Raw genomic sequence first — 22,161 nt, 5'->3', positions numbered from 1 at the left:
TTAATTTCAGGGGTTACAAATTATAGTACATTACTTTTCGTAGGTATAGCTATGAACAGTGTATGAAAACAGCCTGCTATAAGTACCAACCTCCCATATCTAATGCTGACTGAGAGATTGCATTAAGTTACAGAGGCCAGAACAGAGGTTAGCCCAAAGGTGACATCATGACTTGATTCTCTATAACCAGAAACAAAGTAACTGATAAAAAGATGAAGCAGTTAACGAAAAGTAATGAATGCATATTTAAAACGGTTAGCTAAAAAGTAATTAATAAAAATAGATATCTAAAAGCAATGAATTAACTGTTGGAAAGTAACTCATTTAAATTAAATTTCACTAATTAGCTAAGCAGTTGAAAACTTTACTAAAACTAATGGATAATTGTTTGAAACAGTTATAGGTAGTGAATAAAAATATATAGCTTGAAGACCAGCTTCTGCTACTTTCAAGTGGTATGCAAACTGGCACATTTACAATTCAATTGTATGAAAAAACTATTGTAACAATATCCACTTTTATGGTAATTTTAGATAGCATGCAGTTTAAATCCATTAGAGTACACATTTGGAATAAGATGGGTGGTGTTAGTGAAGGGCCACTTGAGCTCATTTGATGGGACTTTGGGGGAACATCAGACAATAAAGGTTGGGAAACATCGTAATAAAGTATGTTTAATGCCTGCACACTGTTTTTATGCCTGCAAACTCTCACATATATATTTACAGAAACACAAACAACCTGATAAACTGCAATAATGAATATCAAGGGAACAACTTACTGAATTAAAACATTAAAGACAAATACAAACTAAAAACATAATTAACATAAGTTACCCTTATCAACCTGCAGTTCAATCAGTGTCTGCAAATATGAACATCTTTTTTCCCCAAAGCCATACTTTGCCAGACAGGCAGATTTTTTTAGGATACGGTCAAATGTTTAGCATACTATATGCACAAAGGAATAAAGCTTTTTTGTGTGTGCATAAAAGCTTTTTTTTATAGTAACACAACAGATTAAAGTCTTAGTGCTGTTTTCAAGCTGGAAGAGAATTGTTCATGTTCCCTTTGAACTTTTCTTAGATAAAATTACATGTGATTTTCTTTGACATTTTCCTCCATGATTTTCACACATTCTCCAAGATACACATTCTTGCATATTTCTGAGGTTATATGTTGTCAAGGGGTATTTAAAGGAGAACTGTAGAGCACAGTCTCTGTTCACATACAGTATAAAAAAAACATTCTTTCCGAAAAAATAATTTTCCCTGCTTCTTGTAGTTTGGGGAAGCTTAGACACTCAGGCACTCAGACAGATAAAATGACCCCTCTACACCTCCAGCCATCCAGTCATTACTCCATTCTTCCTCACAATTTCTTCACCCTGCTCCTGCACCCACCGCCACCCCCACACCTCCCTCGGCGGATATTTTCACTCCCGCAAGTGTCGGGTCACAACGGGGTCAATCTCCAGTCAACAGTCTGGATTAAAATTTTATGCGAGTCCTGATGCATATTTCATTGTTCTATGCCCTCTATCCATCACGCTATATCCTTCTGGCTGCTCTGTTCGCTATATTTGTCCATCTCCAGAGTCTTAATTATACTCATTATGTAGCGGTGACTGACATGCGGATAGCCATTAAGACACCCTTACTGTCACAGTGAAACACAAAAAATAGTCAAGAAGATTGCCTCTTCTCGTTTAAATAAAAATAAGAAATTGCCAGTACTTATATAGCAAATGGAATTCAACAGATTGCCTCAAGGTGCGTAGATAGTAAACTTAAAAAACACAAAACAAAAACTAACAGCTTTAAGGGGAGAAACTAATAACTAAAATATATCATTGTGAAACCCAGTTGAATACTTATTGAGAAAATATATATTTTTCGTATCATGAAATGTTATGTTCCAATATGTATATGGACATTAGCTTATCAAATAGTGCTAATTTGCATAAATCTGAACTTTGGATAAAGCAAAGTTCTAAATTCTTGTTCTTAGTTTTTACAGAAGTGGATTTTGGATATATTTTTGTATTCATAAATCTGAAAATACAGTCAACAGCCATAAAAGAAAAAAAATTGATTTTTGCCATGTTTATAGAATAAGTATCTTATATAAATCAGGCTGTTAATGATATGTGAACAAAGCCCACTGTAAAAACATTCAGAATAGGAGTGAAACTGGAAAGTTTGATGCTACAACACTCGAGTAAACAGCCTGTAATAAGACAGACAAAGTGTAAAATAAACAACCAAATGCGTATTTTGATTGTTTTTTTGATGATTTTGCCCACGTCTCGCCTTAAAAAAACAAGTCACGCCTCTGAGATCAAAATGTTTTTCCATCCAGCGTTATTGTAGGCCCACAAAAAGTAAGATTGCAATCAATAGCAAGTCTCTCAGTCCCTCAGTTTTTCATCAGCCTTCATGGATCCACGGTTGCAGGTCACTTTAATATACAAAGAACAGGTGCAATCAATGAGCCATCAGTCCGATTAAGTAGAAAAAGCATGCCGGTGTACTACAACAGCACAGACAGATAATATTGGCTGCTGTCAGTGTTACATAAGAGGTGAACTCGGGTTTATGGGTTTTATAGGTAAATAGCAAAGCAAACTTGATATTTCATGTTTCACGTTTCATGTTATCAATAATAGTCACAGATCATTGGGACTGTTGGACAATATTACTTATGGTAGCTCAGAAAGAATAACAAAAGAATTGAGATGAGGGTCATAGTGACAGAACACATTAGCCACATCATTAAAGGCCACATGTTATGTTGGGGTGGTGTTCTCAGAATTCACGGTTAAATACATTAAGCAAAAAGAAACATATGGTAGTAAAATACAAACAAATGAAACAATAGAAGAACTTCCAATGACAGTGAAGAATTCCACGTCCACCCCGTACACATAAACTACAGACACAGACACACAGTAAGTCCTCATAAACCCAAGAAAATAGAAAACTTTTTTGTCTGCTTTTCAGCCTCGAGTGTACACGTGAGATTTCTGGCTGCTGCATTTTGAATCAGCAGGAGCTCTTTTTTTTCTTTTGATGTGTAAAGTGTATTTCTATCAAAACAAATTGTGAATGGTGATGAGACAACTTCAGATAAGATTTTGGAAAACAAAAGTTTTAAATGTTTGGTAAAACAGTTTTGTTTTCTTTTTGTGAAGTTTAATTGACAGCAGCTTTCCAAAGTCGACAGTAGCTTGATTGATGTGTGTCAGCACACATATTGCATAATTTAATGTTAAGAAGAAACAGTAAAGCACTTTGACTTGTTGTATACGAACTGAAAAAACAGTATATTTTGACAATTATGTATAAATGTATTTTAAAAAATGGAGGTGAAAGGCTGCTCTTTTTATAACTTACTGTGGGTGTGGTGGATTTGGAGGTTTTTTTAAAGGCAAAGAACAAAAAGTTATGTAACAAGTAATGTCACAAATAAGTTGGCTGATGAATAATTTATAAAATACAGTTATGTAATTGTTTATTAAATGACTAACTTAACCAATGACAGTGCTGGAAGAAGTATTCAGATAATTTACTTAAGTACAAGTAGCAATACTACAGCATAAAGATACAAAAATATAGAATATACATTTAAAGTACCAAAAGTAAATATATGCAAAATGAACCATTTCAGAATCATATAAACCATATTACTGGATTATACTGACAGACAGAAGATGGCAAACTGGATATCATTGTAAAGGACGAAAGTAGGTTTAAAATCAAAAACAGAACGGTAGACGGCATTGTTGTCCAAAGTTAACATGTTTAACTTTTTGCGGTCCTCTGCAACAGAATTTAAAACCGGTTGCTATAGCTCACTCAGACAAGGAGAAAGTTCTTTAAGTTTGCAATAGAGCTTTACGGGAAAGCTGAATTTCATTGTTACATTCATTATGAGAATAATTATGTAAAATAGTAGACACAAAATAATTTAATTTGACCGTTTGTTTTTCCCGTACCGTTCAGAGGGTGTTGTCCATCTACCGTCTGCCTAATTACATGTGAATGCATCATTATACCTACAAAAAGCAATGCAGTATAATAAAGAACCCACATAATCACTTCGTAACCCACGCAATCGTGTGCCAGAACAGGTGACCTAAAGAGCGCAACACACTACCATACATACGAGTCATATAATTCAGCTTTGTCTGTGACTCAAAGCTTAAAAGAACTCCTGAGTTTGTTCAACTTGTTGTAACTTTCCGTTAGTGATGAATGTGTACATCAGTTTGATGTTGCAGCTGGTAAAGGTGGAGCTAATCTTAACTACATTATATACTGCTGGGTAGCTTAATCTATAATAACTGAATTAGTTGATTACATTTTGTATTGATAAGTAAGTTGCTAAATGTAGAGGAGTAAATTTGTGCTATATTTGCCTTCAAAATGTTTTTGCAGTAGAAGTATAAAGTAGCATAACATGAATATACTCAAGTAAAGTACACATACTGTACCTCAAAATTGTATGTAGCCCTGGCTAAAAATTCATTTAGACATCAGGATGTAAATAGTTTTCTAAAACAAGTTAAAAGTGTATAAGTATGTGTAAAAATAGATATGGGTGGATACAATGTATTTCAATAAGAGACTCATACTCTTTACAGTTCAAAGGTTGCAGTTTATGCAAATGAGCATAGTTTGTTTGATATGTACATGATTCAGCACGTGTGTTCTCCCTAACAACCTAACTGTGTAGCAGTATTATGTCAATCTTTGCTTTGTCTTCGTTTAATTGGTTTGTCCTGAACTAACAGCCAATCCAAGCCCATTCTCAGGTAGAGGGGTGGGGCTTAGTCATATGCGGCAAGGTTCAGTGTGTTAGATAGGCAGAAGCGAATTATCACCATCACCGACTGAACAATGACTATTGTAAGAGAACAATAATGTTCATAAATGAATGGCTGATGACCAGTTATCCTGTACTTTGAACTGTTGTGATCTACAAGAGGAGACGGATGTTTGTAACTGTAAGGAGGATCGGGAAAACTCCTTGGGACCACCATGGAGAACTGTTTCCCGCGTGTGCTGCTGTAGACTGTCGCTGCTGTTTCTTCTGCGCTCTGCCTGCCGTCCATTATCCAGCATCCCCTCACCTATCCCTCTGAATATTCCTTGGATTCGGATTCGTGATTACTAACAAACTTGCACGTGCCTTTTTGTTTATTGCTTGTGTTACAAGTCAAGCGGCCATCACCGTTTTAGGCCTCAACGCTCCCAAGGCACGACTCAGGCCTGCAACGAGGGTTTTTGTTTATTATGAGTGTGTGTGTGTGTGAGAGTGGGGGTGCACAGTATATTGATGTTCGCATGTAATAAATGCCAAACTGTTTTGTAATGCCTGTGAAGTATATTTGGTGTGTCAAAGTTCATCACATTAATGTTTTGGTAAGATCTGGTTAAAAGGGGTAAAATACACTTAAAACACAAGATAAAAGGACTTAATAAGAGGCATAGACCTTTTATTTAACTTACTTAATTCCATTGGAGGCACCGCCAGTTATTTTAGTTTGCATAATAAGGGAACAAGAGTTGTGAGAATAATTATATTAATGTATAAGAACAGGTAATCGCGCCATTACGTTTAAAACTGTACCCAGGGCCCCGCCCATAGTACTACTACACCTATAATACTATATAGCTACATGGGACGGGTGTTACATGTACTTAAGTAAATGTTCAATTTATTCTTGGCCCCAAATACCCAAATACTTGGTTGCTGACTTTGAAACTAGCTGATTCTTTTTATTTCACTTCAAGCACAGAAGTGAAAAAAAACCAAAACAACAAAGTGCCAAATCTAGCAGTTTGCCTGTACTTAATTTCAAAAACTAAAATGAAGAAGTGAGGGAGACAGAAGGAGCTGTGAGACACAATATTCTGCCTTTTCTCATCAAGAGAAAAGAGTAGTAGCTGGTGTCTTCACTTCACTTCTTCCCATAGGTTCCCATGGTGAAGAGTATTTAGTGTCACGCTGGTAAAGAACAAGATTCTACTTTGTTTTCCCATTTCTAAAGGGAGTGCTCATCTTTTGTACTTTAATTTCCAAAGGATTAGATTTCCCATGGATTTAATTGCGATCCCCTAAACCCCAGTATCCTCTCGTCTAATTCTCAGTCTCTGTGGGGGAATTTCACTTCAACGGTCTTGTCTACCCTAACCACAGAGATGGTCCCGTCTACCTGAGCTGCACTTCTGTCTGCTGCTTTCTAGCTTCTGTGCTGCTGAACTCTGTCTGACCTGACAGTAGACTGGTTTAACCCAGCGGTAACCCCACATCCACTTGTCTCATCACCCCCACCGGCTCAGGAGGAAACCAACCGCTCACGCAAACACACTCACACCCACACAAAGCACGCACATCCACACAGCTCATTCATTGGAACACCACGGTTGGCTGGCAGAGTAAAATGCCTCTCACTAAATAAAGTTCTCATCCATTTTTAATCGCGTTGGGAAGCAGTAGGGGGAAAAAAGAAGGTAGGATATATGAAAGCTTCGAAATACAGTACACACACAAACAAACAAACATGAAAGAGTATGTATGCAAGCGACAGCCTCAAAGCAGTGTGAAGCTACTGTAGGTGGCTTCAGCCGACATCACACAGTCTGCTGCAGGGGGGCTCATGGCAAAGAGAGCATATGGCTCTCTTAGAAATTGTGAATGCTTATGAATGGAAATCAGTCTGCAGATGTGTGTTTGTGCACAAATTATCCCATGGAGTGTATTTACTGGACCTGTAATAGGGTCTCTTTCCTGATGAGTGGTTATTATGGTGTCAGGGCAATAAGAAACTCGAACATTCACAGATTCAGCTCTCGCCTCCTCGACAAACACGTCCAACTACGTGTCAAAACATCCAAACGCTTTAAACATCCGCCAATCACAGTCTTTTGCAAGGTCATCCGTCGGCCACCCATCGCACACTATGTTTTCTGTGTTGAAAGCACACAGTGAAAGGTTGAAATCCAAAAATATAATTAGTCCATCAATCAGTCACAATTCACTTTGAAAGCATGTTCTTTTCAACAGTCAATCCCCACTTTCCTTTGTAGGAAAACGTATCTTCATAAGATGTACCTCATGTCATCGCACTGAATCATTCATTTTCTGCTCTCCCTTTCTATACTCACTCCGGCATGTCTACTAAAACTGAAAAAATACATTATGTGTCTCTAAGAAGGATGTTGTCAGGGCATTACACCTCAACTCTTCATTACTTTTATGAAGAAAAAATAAATCACATTCTCACCCCCACCTCATCAAATACGACAGTTTGGTCAGTCACACTTCACACCATGACTCACACCCTTCTAGCGTTTCCGCTTGTTATGCATACAGTCTCTTTTCAAAATAAACTTTCAACGTAGGTTTACTTAGGCAACAAATCTACTTGGTTAGGCGCCAGACAAAATTGTGGTTTGGGTTAAAATAGTACATTGGTACAAGTAACTGGCTTAAGTTAAGTATGCAAGTTACATAAGAAAACAACGTTACAATAAGTCAATGTTGACTTAGTTTCACACGGGACCAGACAGCTGTCTCCTGGGTGAAAGTTCTGTGTTTGTTTCCATTCTGCCCGCCCTACACCATCTTTCTCGTTCTTTACACTACGTCAGCTGCTCTAATTGGCTGATAATGACAAGGATGTTTTTACATTGGAGTTAGTTGGAAGACTAGTTAGTCTCATAGACAGGGTCCCTCGCTGCATCGTTATCAGACAGCGATGGACACTGACCAAGCATAAGCATTTGACGGGTTGGGATTGAGACCAGGTTATATCCGTAGATGTAGATAGCAAAACATAATGCTCTGCAGACAACACAAAAGACAGCGTAATGGCCCCATGTCTGGAAAATGGGGTGGTAGTGACATGCATTAAATAAACATTAAAATAAGATGGCTTTAAAGTACAAACACTAATGTGACACATGGCAGGAAATCTGAATGAATCACCCATTAGTTGAGTGCAGCATTTGCTTCCTCTTTATCAAATAAGAGGCCCGACAGAGGAGAGGGAGGACAAATGATTGCCGCCCCGTAATGTGACGCAAACAATTTGCTGTAAAAGCCCTGTAGTAATGGTGTCTGAGTATGTGTCTGAGCTCACAATTTGTAAGTGTGTGAGGGGCATTTGTCAAGTTTAAAAATATGAACTGCATCTTCTGGCTTGTGTTGGTACAGTAGGTATGCACATGCGTGTGTGTGTGTGTGTGTGTGTGTGTGTGTGTGTGTGTGCATGGTTGTGTGTATATGTGTTGTACTAATAGCATTACATGGCTGAGCGCTCCACTGACTCCCAGCAGGGCTTTTAGGCAACTCAGTGTCCATCGTTTGGTCTTGTAACACACAAACACACACAGTGACACTGTCCCTGGGTCATTGTAAGGTTTCCGTTGTGAGTGTCTGTGTGTGTGTGTGTGGGTATTTGTGGGATTGAAGGCAGGCAAATGTTACATTTGAAATGGTGTCTGTATGAGTGACAGCTTACCCTTTACTGCAACATAAACTCCACAGTCAATCAAGATCATGTCAGAAAAAGGCGCTGTTTAATCAAACTCAGTGGAATAAAATAAACTTTCCAAAATAGTCTAAGAAAAAGAGTCCTGCTGTGATGAGTAGATGACGTGATTTATTCAACATAGCTTTGTAAGCTTCAAGGGCAAGATTGAAGTGAGACCTGCTCTGCCAGACAATAAAACCTCTCTGCATAAAATTAGAACAAATAAATAGTGTCAAATGATAGAAAGTAATGACTTTGGTTACCAACTTAGTATTCTGCAAATACTTAATGAACAACAAAAACAACATGAAAACAAGGAATACACCTTTTACTTTGCAACCCAATTTTTCTTTTCCCCCCATCCTTAAAGAAGTAAGGATGACAACCATTTTAGACAAATAAATAAATACATTTGCAAAACCAGATCCATGTAATAACTATAATAAAACAATAATTATTTATACAACTACTTAATCCAACTGGCTTTTTCCGGAATTTAAGAAGCCAACGAGAAGAAGAAGCCTGATAAGATGACGAGATTTGGCATCTTCTGTCGGTAAGGGCCGAAATTGTCAGACAAAATTAAGAAATGTCAAAAGACTCTATGACCAATTTATGGTCCATTGTTTTTTTAGACCATGGTTTTATAATCCAAACAAAAAGGTGTTTCAAGTAGGTGAGAATGTGTCTGACACAAACAATTTCAACATTTGTTAAGGGAAACTCCGGACCTGATTCACCAAACATTATCCAGAGTTCATATAACAACACGTTTTTGACTTTTTGACTCCTCATACTGTATGTCAGTATTGTGTTTACAGCTTGTTACGCTGCCTCCAAAAGTGGCCAAAAGCAATAATTCATGCAGGTTACAGCATCAAAGTTTGGTTTTGATGGTGAATAATAGTAGGACCAAACTCTCTCCATTACAAGAATGATGACCATGAAAGCTCTGAATGAAGCCAGTAAGTGGACCTGGAATCGGGACTGTTTTATCAGAAAATTTCCAAAGTCAAGTACATGGACTCAGGGATGCAGCTCAGAAAAACAGTATTGCATCTTCTTGCTTTATTTGATGCTGTCACCTTTATTCCCTCTCCCTGCTAACAGGTCACTCTTTTCTAGACATTGGCACCAAATATTAGTTTCACTAACTGCTGTGAATGAATACAGGCTTCTGGAGAGCTGTCCATAATTAATACATCCAACTGGTTTTTGATGAAAAACAGTAACAGTGTACCCTGTTGGAGACATGTTTTTTTTCCTACCTTCTAAACAACTTGGAAGCAACACAGAGCTGAATTTCAAAAAACTGAGTTTGTACATCTCCTGTGTCTCTTCGGCTGCTCTCACCCACTGAAGGCCACAAATCAAACTGACAGGGTCAGAACAGCCAGTTCCGTGCATGAAACAACACTTTTTCAGGGCACCTGTGATTGATATTTTATTAATCCTGCTCTTTTCTCCTGTGATTTTTTGTATACACAACCTGACAGACCCAAAAAAACCCATCTGTGCATCTGTGTTTAGGGGTTTTGTTTTTGTGATATGAATATATTGATGAGGCTGGTTTCAGAGGAGCTAAACTTTCCCATCTTTGTGTGTATCCCATTGTTAATTGATCTGAGATGAAACAGATACTCCGTCAGCCAACACAGCCGCTCTGATGTGTCAAATCCACGATTAAATACATTCCCCGCCCAGAAAAGCATCAACCGACGGCTGATAAAATGGAATACTCAAGCAATGCCACTGTGACAGAAAGCAGGCGGCCCCCAATGGAAAAAAGAAAAAAAACACCAATTACAGATGGCAACAAACGCAGACTATAACCCTGGGAGATTCCTCCGTAGCACAGAATTCAGTGTAGGTCCTGAGAATGGTCCTTATTAAAATGCTCAAGACAGAATAGAATGAATTGAGAATGCTTGCCCTTTGAATGCTGATTAAAACGAATACGGAATTGCTTCTCCAAACGCTGAGCGCTACGCAGCGTACAGTAAAATCCTCAGACTGTAGCTGTTAATATTTAAAGGCAGCTGCATGAAATCCAGAGCCGAGGGTTGTTGAGGCAAAATGGGGAGTGGGAGGAAGGGGGAAGGGTTGGGGTGGGAGGAAGGCAGAGACGGAAGCAAATGGAATAGAAGAAAACGCTAGATCATGACTGCAACAAGAAAGAGCCAAAGTGAAGAAGAGCAATACGTCCAGCCGCTGTTATTCGTTTTCATTTGAACCCCTGAACCCTGAACGACTTCCCGTGGGTAGAAACGGCTTGTCAGCGCTGTGTGTGCGTTAGTGTGTGTGTGTGTGTGCACGAGAGAGAAAGGAAGAGTGTGTCCAGGCTTGCATCAGCAGTTCAAACCCCTCATTTCACCGCCTCAGCACCCCTCAGTATTGCACCCTGCTCTCTTTATGCCCCATCTCTTTCCCTCTATTTCGCCTCCATCGGGCCACTGAGTCACCAGGACGTCTATTTACTCTTCCTGGGTGCCACTCAAAACACTTATTGCTCTTTGTCTGCCTGCAGATTTTCTTTTACCGGCCTTGAGTCAGTCAGTCAGCTTGCTTTGACTGATCTGACTGGTTTCTTGACCGGCTGTCAATCAGTCAGCTGGTCGGTCACTCAGTCTGTCTGTGTCTCTGACTGGACGTCATGTCAGCCCATTTGTCAGGCTGTCTCTTCGATTCCTGTTGGTAACTTTGCCAGTTTGTTTTCCTGTGAATTTAAAATAGTTATTTCCCCAGGAATATATCAAGAAACTTACGTGGCAAAAATAGACATAATTTCTTTCCAGAGCATATTATATATTTGTTTTGCTTTCACATCACAAATAAAGGCATCAACCAATCACATTGTCTGGAACAGGCTTATTCTATATGTGTACTATATTGTGCAACAACATGGAGGCTTCGTAGTCCAAACCAAGACAGCAAACTTTGATTACTCCTTACCAGATTCAATCCTTCAGTGCAGATCATTTTAAAATCATAAAAGGGTGTTCTTTCATATACATACTGTAACATGGACAAATTCTGCCATTGCCACTTGATTACTATTAAATGGCAATAAGTAGGATTGTGTTCAGTATACGTGGGCTGCAGGCTATGTGGCTCTAAGGCACATTGATGTACAAGCCCAGATATTGTTCACCATTGCCCAGCGCTATTGGAAGTTAGCTGACAAAGGCATCTGAGATATGAGCTATATTCTGATTGTTATCAAGTTGTACTCACCACAACTTTGGATTCCTCGAGTCATGGCCCATCACGTTTTCACCTGCATAACCCACAAAGATAAGAGTTATATCATATCGAGTAATTCATTTTAACATCAATGAACAAGAGTTTCTCTCTGTAGATGCAGAAAACCCAACGCCACAAGGGATAAACTGAACAGAAACTACACTCTATAATAACTGAACACAGCCTGGATAAAATTGATCAAACTAAAATAGTGAACATTTTAAATGGCTGATTGGGCCATTTGAAACCAAAGGGGTAACTCAAAGACAAACAATACCAGCTTAACTACAAATAAAACAAAAATGAATCGCTAAACATTTTAACGATAACATCTTTAGACTATATCAACAAACTGATGTAGTCTAAAGAAAAAAATAGTATTAGTAAAATATTTTAAAATTTAGAAACCCCCCATCCCTGATTGTCGCAGGTACTTGGTACAGTCTGATTGGCCACTTCCTGTATTTTAAAGATCTGCTTTGGGGGCAAATCTTTTTCTTTGGATGACATGATGTCCTTCCAGCAGCAGCAACACCTTCAGCACTGGTAACTCAAAACAAATAAAACTAGAACTTTAGAAGAACTTGACTGGAGACAAACTGAACAGAAGTATAACTAAATGTGTCCTGCAAACAGAGACTAATGTACTACCAAAGATATTAAACCATTTATCTGTTTGCTGATGTGTAAATGTGAATGTAATGTTCATGAGGTCAAAAGGACAACAAACTCAATGAGGAGGAAATTAAATGTTAAGTGTTGATTCTAGGACTGACTTATCTATCTGTTGTGTGAAGCTACGACACAAATAAACAGAATCTATAGGTGTATTAGCATCTTTATAGAGCAAACGTGAGGTTCATACGGCATGCAATGTTGCATTAAACCTTTATTTTAAATGTTTCATTGTTTTGAGGCACAGGATCATTGTTTGTGTTGTTGGTGGGGCTACCTTGTGATTGACAGGTCGCTATCTGGTTGCACCAATATGCCCACCTCACATAGCGACTGACCACAACTGGTGGTGAGAAAGTAAGTCAGGGTTTAAATTGCTGTCTCAAACTATTTATCTTTCATTATTTACACAACTATTCTATTCCCTTTTTGTGTGTACAACTGTACCACTTTATCAATGCTTTCAAGGAGAAACTTTCCAGCTTCCAAAGGCAGGCTTATCACCCTGACCTCCGCTAAATTCACACTACAATCCACACAGACGGACTAATAACTGGAACACACCGCTGCATCTGTTGATCCACTTACATTACCGTTATTACAGCATTTCAAGGTCGGACTTCAGTATTTAGCAATGACATTTGCATTTCCGCGGTAATGAGGCTTGGAGAAGGCATCTTTGTTTCAGTACAATAATCCTCAGTATGTGTAACACACAAGCACACAATCTAAAAATCCAGTTCACAGTATTTTTCCCGGGAAAAAATTGTTCTTTTGATGAGAATTCCCATTGTTAAACCTCTATCCCATCATCTTACAGCATGAAGTGCTCTTTATGTTAATCAGTTAACTAAGCTACTTAAACTGCACAGTTTGAGACCTATTAATGACGCAATACAGCATGAATCATGGAACACATAGCTTCCATACATCTTTATCCAGCTCCTAACAGCGCTCTATCTGTGTGTGTTTGTGTGTGTGTGTGTGTGTGTGTGTGTGTGTGTGTGTGTGTATGTGTGTGTGTGTGTGTGTGTGTGTCTGCATCTGGTCATTGAAGTGTGTTTGTCTGTGTATTTGCATGCCTGAATAATTAAATTTCAAATGCGAACGTTTTCAAGGTGTTAGCTTGTGCTTCTGCCGTGTGCCTGCTTTCGTACCTCATACGTCTTTATTTTACTCTCATAATTAACAGTCCAGCTTTATAGATGTTCATCCTCTGTGACAAATGAGGTCTGTGTTGGCCATGACCTAACCAAGGTCTGTTGTCTGTTTTAATGCTCCGGGGAGAGAGGCTGAGAAATGGGTCGGGAGAAAGAGAGGGATGGAGGAGCGCATGTGCTTGTGCTGACCTGTGCGGGTTATTAAGGCCAGGATTCATGTTAGTGTAAACTCCACAGAGAGAAAAAAGACTTGGCTTTGATTCAAAGGACACTCAGTAGGAATAAGGAGGCTCGGATGATGGTGGCAACGTAGCCTAAACGTTTAGTCTTTTTTTGATGTTCCATGTGTACTGTAGACAATATGATACGTTTTCAAAATGGGCGCTCTGAACTCCTGTCAGGTCTCATTTATTAATTTCTTTTCATCTTCCTCCTCTAAAGCGAACACTAATTCATACAAGCTGTGGTTTGTAAACACATCCAGAGATGAGGAGTCACATTTTGCTTCTTTTCATCCTCATTGATTGCTTCTTAATGCATTGCGGTAATGGCGAATAGATGAGTTTGTCTGCATTTAAAAACACGATGCACCACCTCGCAACTCAGGCATGCTTGACTGTGTGCCGTGAGTCGCTGCCCCTCATTAATGAATCTCAGAAGATGGAACTGATGATGAAAACGAAATATTAGAGTGACAACTGTTGAGACGCGGGGATGTAGAGATAACAGAAAGCTTTTCTCTCCCCCGTCGAGAAACATGTCAGTCTGTAATGAGTCTCCCTGTCTCATATGAAATGAAAGCGTGCCATTATCACGACTCCATCATTCTCACATTACAAGTGAAATTGCAGAGTGCTTTAAAAGGAGAGAGAGGTGGAGAGCAGAGGACATGAAATCATCATAAGAATACCTTCCAATTTCCAGAAATATTGTCTCCTTAATTTATGTGTATTCTATAGGATCTCCAAATTGAAAAGGGATATGATCAATTATATTTTCATTCATATCAAGCCAGAGTCATTTCAAGAGGGGTGTTTCCCATGTGATCACAGTGCCAATGAAAAATCCATTAATAGCAGCAAAACTTTTGTAATGGCTCCGGCAAAAAAAAGATCAAGGGGGAAGATGGAACTTTGCCACGTGTTATTACCAGAAAATTCTAACTGTGCTTAACTAAAAATAGACGTGATAAAAGTAACGGATATGGATAATTTTTTTGACAGCACCAACTATAAGGGGAGAAAATATTGGGTTGGACATTGTTTAGCTCTTACCCCTAGCTGACTCTCCACGATCACTACATCATGGATGTCAATATGAATTACAATAAAATAGCATCAGGCTCGCTGGCTTTGATCTCAGCCAATGCTTTCTTTAGCTTATGATGATGGAACCTACAAGAAACTCATCAGTGCGACCAAAATGAGCAGCTATAATTGTCTTTACAAGGTCACGGAGTGACCTTTTTTAATTTGACGGAATTGTTAATTTCTTTTCAGCTAATATCATTGGACAAACTAATATCATTGGACAAAGACGTAAGATGGGCTCACCCTCAGGGGGAGTCTTGTTCCTTTCATGGTCTTAAGACAAGAAAAAAGGACAGTATTGGAAATAAAGGAGAGAAGTGAGGCTAGGGACGCATACTGTAAAAAACTGGGTCTAAGTGTAGTCCATAAAGCCAGGGGTGTGCTAACTGAATATACATACAGCATCTGCATTTTTGATAAATGGTCCTCTAGCTTTTTTTGCTTATGAAATATTTAGGAAATAACTGGAGATGTTCAAACAGGAAATCAAGGTTAAAATGCTTGCCTCAAGAACCTTCTGACCTGAGGTGACATCCAACCCCGTGCCCTAATCTTCTGTCTCCCTACATGTGTTTCTGCTGCCTCAGTAAAAAAAATAAAATAAAGGTGCAGACCTCCCTGTTGCCCCTAAAAAAATAGGAAAAAGGAAAAGGATTAGCCAGAGTGTTTTGGGACATGGATGGAGCAAGAAACCAGCTACTGAGTTCACACTCTAGCAATTAGCCCAACTACTGTGCAGTGCATGGGAAGCTATCAATCACTGCACTTAGTCAGAGTCCTGTGTGTGTGTGTGTGTGTGTGTGTGTGTGTGTGTGTGTGTGTGTGTGTGTGTGTGTGTGTGTGTGTGTGTGTGTGTGTGTCGCACTTTGCTCTATCGACCGCTTATGCATCAATCAAAGATTTCTGTGATGCAACCAGGAGACAAGTTTAAACTCTGAGTCACTTATCACGTTGACATCTACCTTGATACACGGCAGTGCTCAGGGTGGTGATGCATCACTTTTTTGGCTTTCAGCTGCTGTATTTTTGGCATACCATTGCGTCTGTGTTTGTGTCATTGAGCACACAGACGTTCGCTGGATGAGCGTGCAAGGAATGGAAATCTGCATAAACTGCATTCCTGCTTGTAATGGGGTTTGTGCCCACACAACTCTGCAGGCGTTGGAGCTGGTTTCACTTTGCAGCATCTCACAGCAGACTGAAATGGAAGATGAAAAGGGCTGAGGCTGAGGGCTCCAGGAGGAGAGATGGTGGTGTTTAATCAGGTCCTTCTTTCTTCTTCCCCTGCTGTGATGAGCGCCGGGCTTAAATTCGGCTGCTCCCGTCTGCTCTGGCATTCGTCTGTTGCCATGGCAAAGCCACACTTATTCTCATTCCAGTGGCATTCTGCTGATTCTGTGCCCAGCAAACACCCATAGTGGTCTGTGCATAGCTCACACATGCACAGACCACGACACACATGAATTCTTGAACGCATGCCTGTGGAACCGCTGAGTTCCAAATACACAATGCGACGTACACTGGAGCAGATGCACATTAATGCACGCTCACACAGAGCCAATACACACGTCTTCTGTTTATCATGTGCAGGCATGAGGAGCCTAAAGCCTCGAGCTTTTCACTGACTTGAATGCAGATTCATGCTTCAGCCATCTGTCGGCTAACAGCTCTCCATGTTGGCTGCATGTGTAATTTAGACCTTCGCAGGCTAATATGGTATCGCATCATAGATCCCACACAGGGTATATGTCCGACTAAGTAGCCCCATCCAGGGATGGAGCAACAGCAGGGATGGGAGGAGGTTATGGAGGCATGGAAGACAAATAGAGAAAAGGTGGGGAAGAGAAATGGTGGCTGCAAACAGGAGAAGTATAGATGAGGGCATCTGTGTCAACTTCATGGCTATATGCTGCACAAACAAGACAAGGTGGAGAGAACAGAGAATGTGTTGTTTGCAGAATAAGGCCACAGGAAGAAAGTCTCCATAGAAGGTAAAAAGGTTTGGGGAAGTTGAGGGTTAGACCATCAAAAAGTGACTACAACCTTCCAAAGATGCTGATCTGCAATATGCATTCAGGTCCAAATCAGACCTGTACACACCAACTCTGATGAAGTGCACAAAATAACAGGATGACAACTGAATGAGGTGCAGCAGACACAAGAGTCACTAAACGTTATTTACAAATTAAAACAAATTTCACAAGTGTCAGCTTTCTACACTATAACAACTATTAAAATACACCTTATATTTAGACGAAAATCACTCTCTTAACTATGGGTTGCAAAAATCGAGGAGAGGCCTACAAAAAGGCTTAGGGCTTAACGGGATAAGAGCAAATGCACGATAACCTATCGACTGAGGAAGAGGAGGGTGCTTTGCGTTCCTGTAGCAGAGTGTACGTGTTTTGTAGGCGCATCTTACTATCTGAATAATGAGCCCTTTTAATAGCAGGAAAACACTACGCCATTGACTTTAGACCGTGTTTTTGTTGGACAATGGGGCCATCTTTTTCTGCTGCCTCAAGATAGCAATGTGCCAACAATACAAAATTCTTTGTTGTGTGGATATCTCTCAGCAGAATTGGAAGCTAACTGCCAGTGTTTACTTTGAAATTATTTACCAACCGGCCATTAAAACTAAAACTTTTGTGGGTATCCCAGTTCTGTGTGGTCCCATCTTCATTTTCATCCAAATTACACAAACATACACAGTTGATCCTAAAATATAAACAGAAGATTTCTATATGTAATGTAAGTAATCAACACAATTATTGTGATTATGATGCCTATATAAAAGAAAAAATATTAAAACCAATTTAGCATTGATTGATGGCTTACCATTGTTAGCAAGCGCTATGGTGGCAATCAAGGCCAAAATCAGAGAATGATGTAGGAACTCAAAACATATATTACGTTCTTCCGATTGAATATAAAAAGGTCTAGCAAGTAAATGGGTGAGTCTGAAATGAAACGGAAGTGAAAGATGAAGTCCCTGAAAAGATAAAGGACACAAAGGTTGAGTTGCAAGATACAAGGACAGAGGAAGATGAGTCACGAACAGGAGCAGAGACCGAGCGAGAGAGAATGATGGCAGCTAAGGCACACAATAGAAAAGGTTTTTTGGGGGAAAGGTCATGAGTAACTGAAAAGAGGCAATACAGGCTTGAATAACTAACTCAAAAAATGTTCTCCATCTTATCTCTTTTTAAGTGACCCAAAGCATTCTTCTGTATGTACTCTTCTCTAAAATGAATAGCTCTGTTGAGACATACTGTATACCATAACCGTGAACATCATGGTAGTTCTTCAAATTCTCAATAAGGCATAACAAAACAATCACTTCAGGCGTTAAGCAAAACACTCAGATGTAGCTGAGAAGACAACGCACTTTTTGTCCAGCACTAACAAACGCACACACTCGACAGATGCATGTGTTTTGATTCAATGTCTAATATAAATCCATGGCATGATGTACAGCTTTCCATAAGCGTGGGCCGTTTGTGTCCAGCGGGCACAGTTATGCTCATGTGAGGTTATAAATAGCTAATGTACACACGCTCTGTTTGCCTGCTGAAATGGATATTCTTTAAACAAACAAATACTGTTGTCCTGACCCGCACTGATGGATGTACGCCACAGGGTGTAGCGAGCGGGGGAATAGGCAGCCGTGTAAAAGACGGCTTCCACAGCGAGCTTAACAACGCTTAACACATATAAGCTTATACAACGGCTACATTACATAAATAATTCCTGTTGACCTCCGGACACTGACAACTTCTGTGTGAGTGAGTGTGTTTGACGCAAACACATATATGCTTTCTCATTATAGATTGGTCGATAAATTGATTAACTAAAAAAAACAATATATACTTGTAACTACCAGCAACACACCCGGTGAGCCGATATTTGCCTGTAACAGGTCTGTCAGCTCATGAATACAATGATAATTTGTACCAGAGAGGCCCGGACTATTGAGCGGAGACTCATTTACCCCGCTGCGTTGACAGAGAGGCTACTCAATGTGCTTGTATATATGTGTGTGTGTGGGTGTGTGTGTGTGTGTGCAATCATGCATCTGTGGGCAATAGGGACTCACTCATCTCTGCCAAGGTCAAAGAAGGCAGCTGTATTCATTAGCCGGAGCCACTGATGAGGGAATTTAAATTGTGTGGCTACAATGAAGACATTACAATGGCTGAAAAGCTACAGATAGCGACGAGCATCGGTGAAAGCACTGGAGGGACCCTAAAGGCGTGTTTTTACTTTAGCCTATAGCATAATTGTCCTCTCTGGAGTCAAACACAAAAGGAACCAAGCTGTGATTGTTGTGTGTTTTCTTCTGGATTTAACAGAAAACCAAACCAGAGCTGTGACCTGACTCTTAAGTTTGGTGCCAATCGGAGACTTTGCGGGGCACATGTTCAGCTCCCTTGTCGGAGAGAAAATTGGCCAATCTAGAAAATAGTGATGTGAAAACTACTTTTGTAGAACAGACTGTGCCACAATGCCATAGAGAGTGATGGAAAGTGAAAGAAAGCACTATTACAATCTATGAGGCCCATTGTGGGCAGAAGAACTGGATGAGAGAGAGATGCTATCGGTTTATCAATCTGAAGCTATAGACAGGCACACACATACATGCACACTTAAAGCACATACGCGCACGGAAATACCACAAAGTTGAACTGAGCTGAATGGGGGGGGGGTTGCTGGGTCCAGCAGATTAGAGATTAGATGAGAATCCGGGCAATTCGATAGAGAGTTGGTCGTTCTTTTCATCAGTCTTGTTCGGAGCTGAGTGGGACAAGGATGGAGGGAGGGAGAAAGAGAGGCAGGGAAGTAACAAGAGAGGGAGAGGAAGGGTGGAGGGGAATGAGGCCGGAGTCAGACAGATGGAGAGGTGGACGGAGAATGGAAAAAGAGATAGATGGAGAGAGTAAGAAGGATGGTGCGCACTGCTTGATCTCTACTACCACATGAGGAGGTTGGATGCAGTTGAAGCAACTCAAGGTCAAATTAAAGGGGAAAAAAAGTCAGTGAATTAAACAAAAATCTTTAAATTCAAAAGTAATCCCGCAAAGACTTGATTTCTAATTAAATCTCTTTTATTCACTCTTTTGTTTCTCATATTTTTTCCCATCCCATATCTTTTTTCCCATGGCATAACTCTTTCCCACACTTATATAGGATTGAAAAACGTCTCTTTTAACCGGACTCAATGGCTTGTTTCACCCTTATCAGCATCCTGCATCTCTGTGGTGTCTCCACTGTGAAAGCTCTTCGCTGTTCTGCTTCGGTGAGAGTGCAGAGAGGCCAGCGGGGGGAGGGGGTGGGGGGGGGGGAGATCCCAGGTCCCCTGTGCCTTCCTCCCTTCACTGCCCTAGGGGTAAACAGGCTTCTTACCACCCAGGCCTCCAAACAACGACTGCAAACATCCAAGGCCAGAATGAGCCCTTTTTACGAGGCCGCTTTGGCCCTTCATCAAAGAAAAAGTATATCAATAAATCTCTTTTTTGAGTGGAAGAATGAACAGCGTTTTTCTGTTTTTGGTCTGTGTGATGGACTGATCTTTAGAGAGCTGAAATGAGGGTAGAATGCCCTCTAATGATAAGGGTGTGGGGAGAGTGTAGTGGTGGGCATGTTGAAGCTGATTAGTTGATTACGTGATGATGGCTTCTTCTGAGCTGTCTTTAATTTGCTCAACCGGAAAAGAAAAGTAATTAATCTCAAACTTCCAAGACCTCTTGGGGCCTTCAAAAGCTCACCAAGAGCAGCAAACAACAAACGGAAAGCCTTATTGTGAAAATGTGTTTATTAGCTAAATTGGTTGATTGTCTGAGAGGCTTAAAACTGTGATTTTTCAAGCGAAACAATCTTGAGGATTGTTTTTTTTTCTCCCCCTGAAGCTTGTATTTGCCTCTGCTGCTGCTGCTTCTGACGCACAGCCAAAGACGGAGAGCTGTGTTGTAATTTTACAAAAATGTGTTTGACATTTCCACGGAGGTTGATAACTTGTCCACAAAAATAAAAAAGAGGGCTTGCGCGGAATTGCACATGATGTAGTGTAAGAGATAAAAGATTTTTTTAAAAAGCAGGTATCCTCTACTACTTTACGTGCTTCGTGTTTCCCAGCCGGTTACAAAACAGTCAGTGTCTCTGATAATGAATAGCAAGAAGGACAGGAAAAGAATAGATGAGGGAAAAGGATGCAAGAAAAAATGGTGTTATGAATGACAGGATAAGATAAAAAAGAAAGAAAGAGGAAATGAAAAAAAAACAAGAGATGATGATAGGAGAAGGTAAGGAGAAGGATGATGAGAGTGATACAGAGAGGCGACAAGGAGATGAAGAAAGGTTACAAGAGGGAGGAATGCGGGGATGGAACAAGACGAGGACAAAAAGGACGAGAGAGGAAGGATGTTCCCCGTCGTTTCTGACCAGCAAAGGTTTCATTACACTGCTGTGCGATAACGGCAGCTGGAGATCGTCTGTGAAATCTAGACTGCTCCGTTATCCCTCTGCTTCCCGTATAACAATGCCGTTTACCTCTGTATCGCTTTACCCTAACAGTAACCTACCTCTTCAAATTACACTCAGGAGCATACGAGCCCAACAGCAGCTCCACAATGGAAGTCACAACTGATAAGGAAACGGTGCACACCGACAAGCAAACACACACACACACACACAAACAGAAACAAACGTGTAAAGAAACTTATGTGTGGACTTTAGAGATAGAATATGGAGTTGTCACATTCAAATCAAACTAGCAGGATTGTCAGAGCAGCGGCCATTATTATGTGTTGCCACTGTGATTGTTGTTAAAAACTAAATTGAATTACAGTGTGGCTCATTGATGTAAGGTTTTGAAGTATCAACCAAAACGAGCAGTGGAGTAGTAACATAGAAAAGCACAGAGAGCCAGAGTAAATTAATCAAGTTTAACAAGTTAATGCTTTATCCACAAGCCCATTGTTATCGCCAGATGAGTAACAACTTTGTTCAGCTCATTTTTCTGCTACCAGTGTAGCATTAAAGCATGATGGAATTAGCAAGCGCGCTAGCTAACTAATGTACGGATGGTTAGATTGCTAGCTAGCAGTATAATATCATCAAATTAGACTTCTGTGTTTCTTAGGGGAAATTTCTGATATTATGAACATAAACCTTTCGAATGGAAACTTACAATGGTAAAACTAAAATTGCCGCCCTGCTTTTGCATTCCTCTGCCA

Source organism: Cebidichthys violaceus, unplaced genomic scaffold (assembly GCF_023349555.1).
Source record: "Cebidichthys violaceus isolate CVI_PGR_0920_01 unplaced genomic scaffold, fCebVio1.0.p SCAF_22, whole genome shotgun sequence".
NCBI lineage: Eukaryota > Metazoa > Chordata > Actinopteri > Perciformes > Stichaeidae > Cebidichthys > Cebidichthys violaceus.
The sequence above is the reverse complement of the archived record's forward strand: the minus strand, read 5'-3'. Positions refer to the sequence as shown.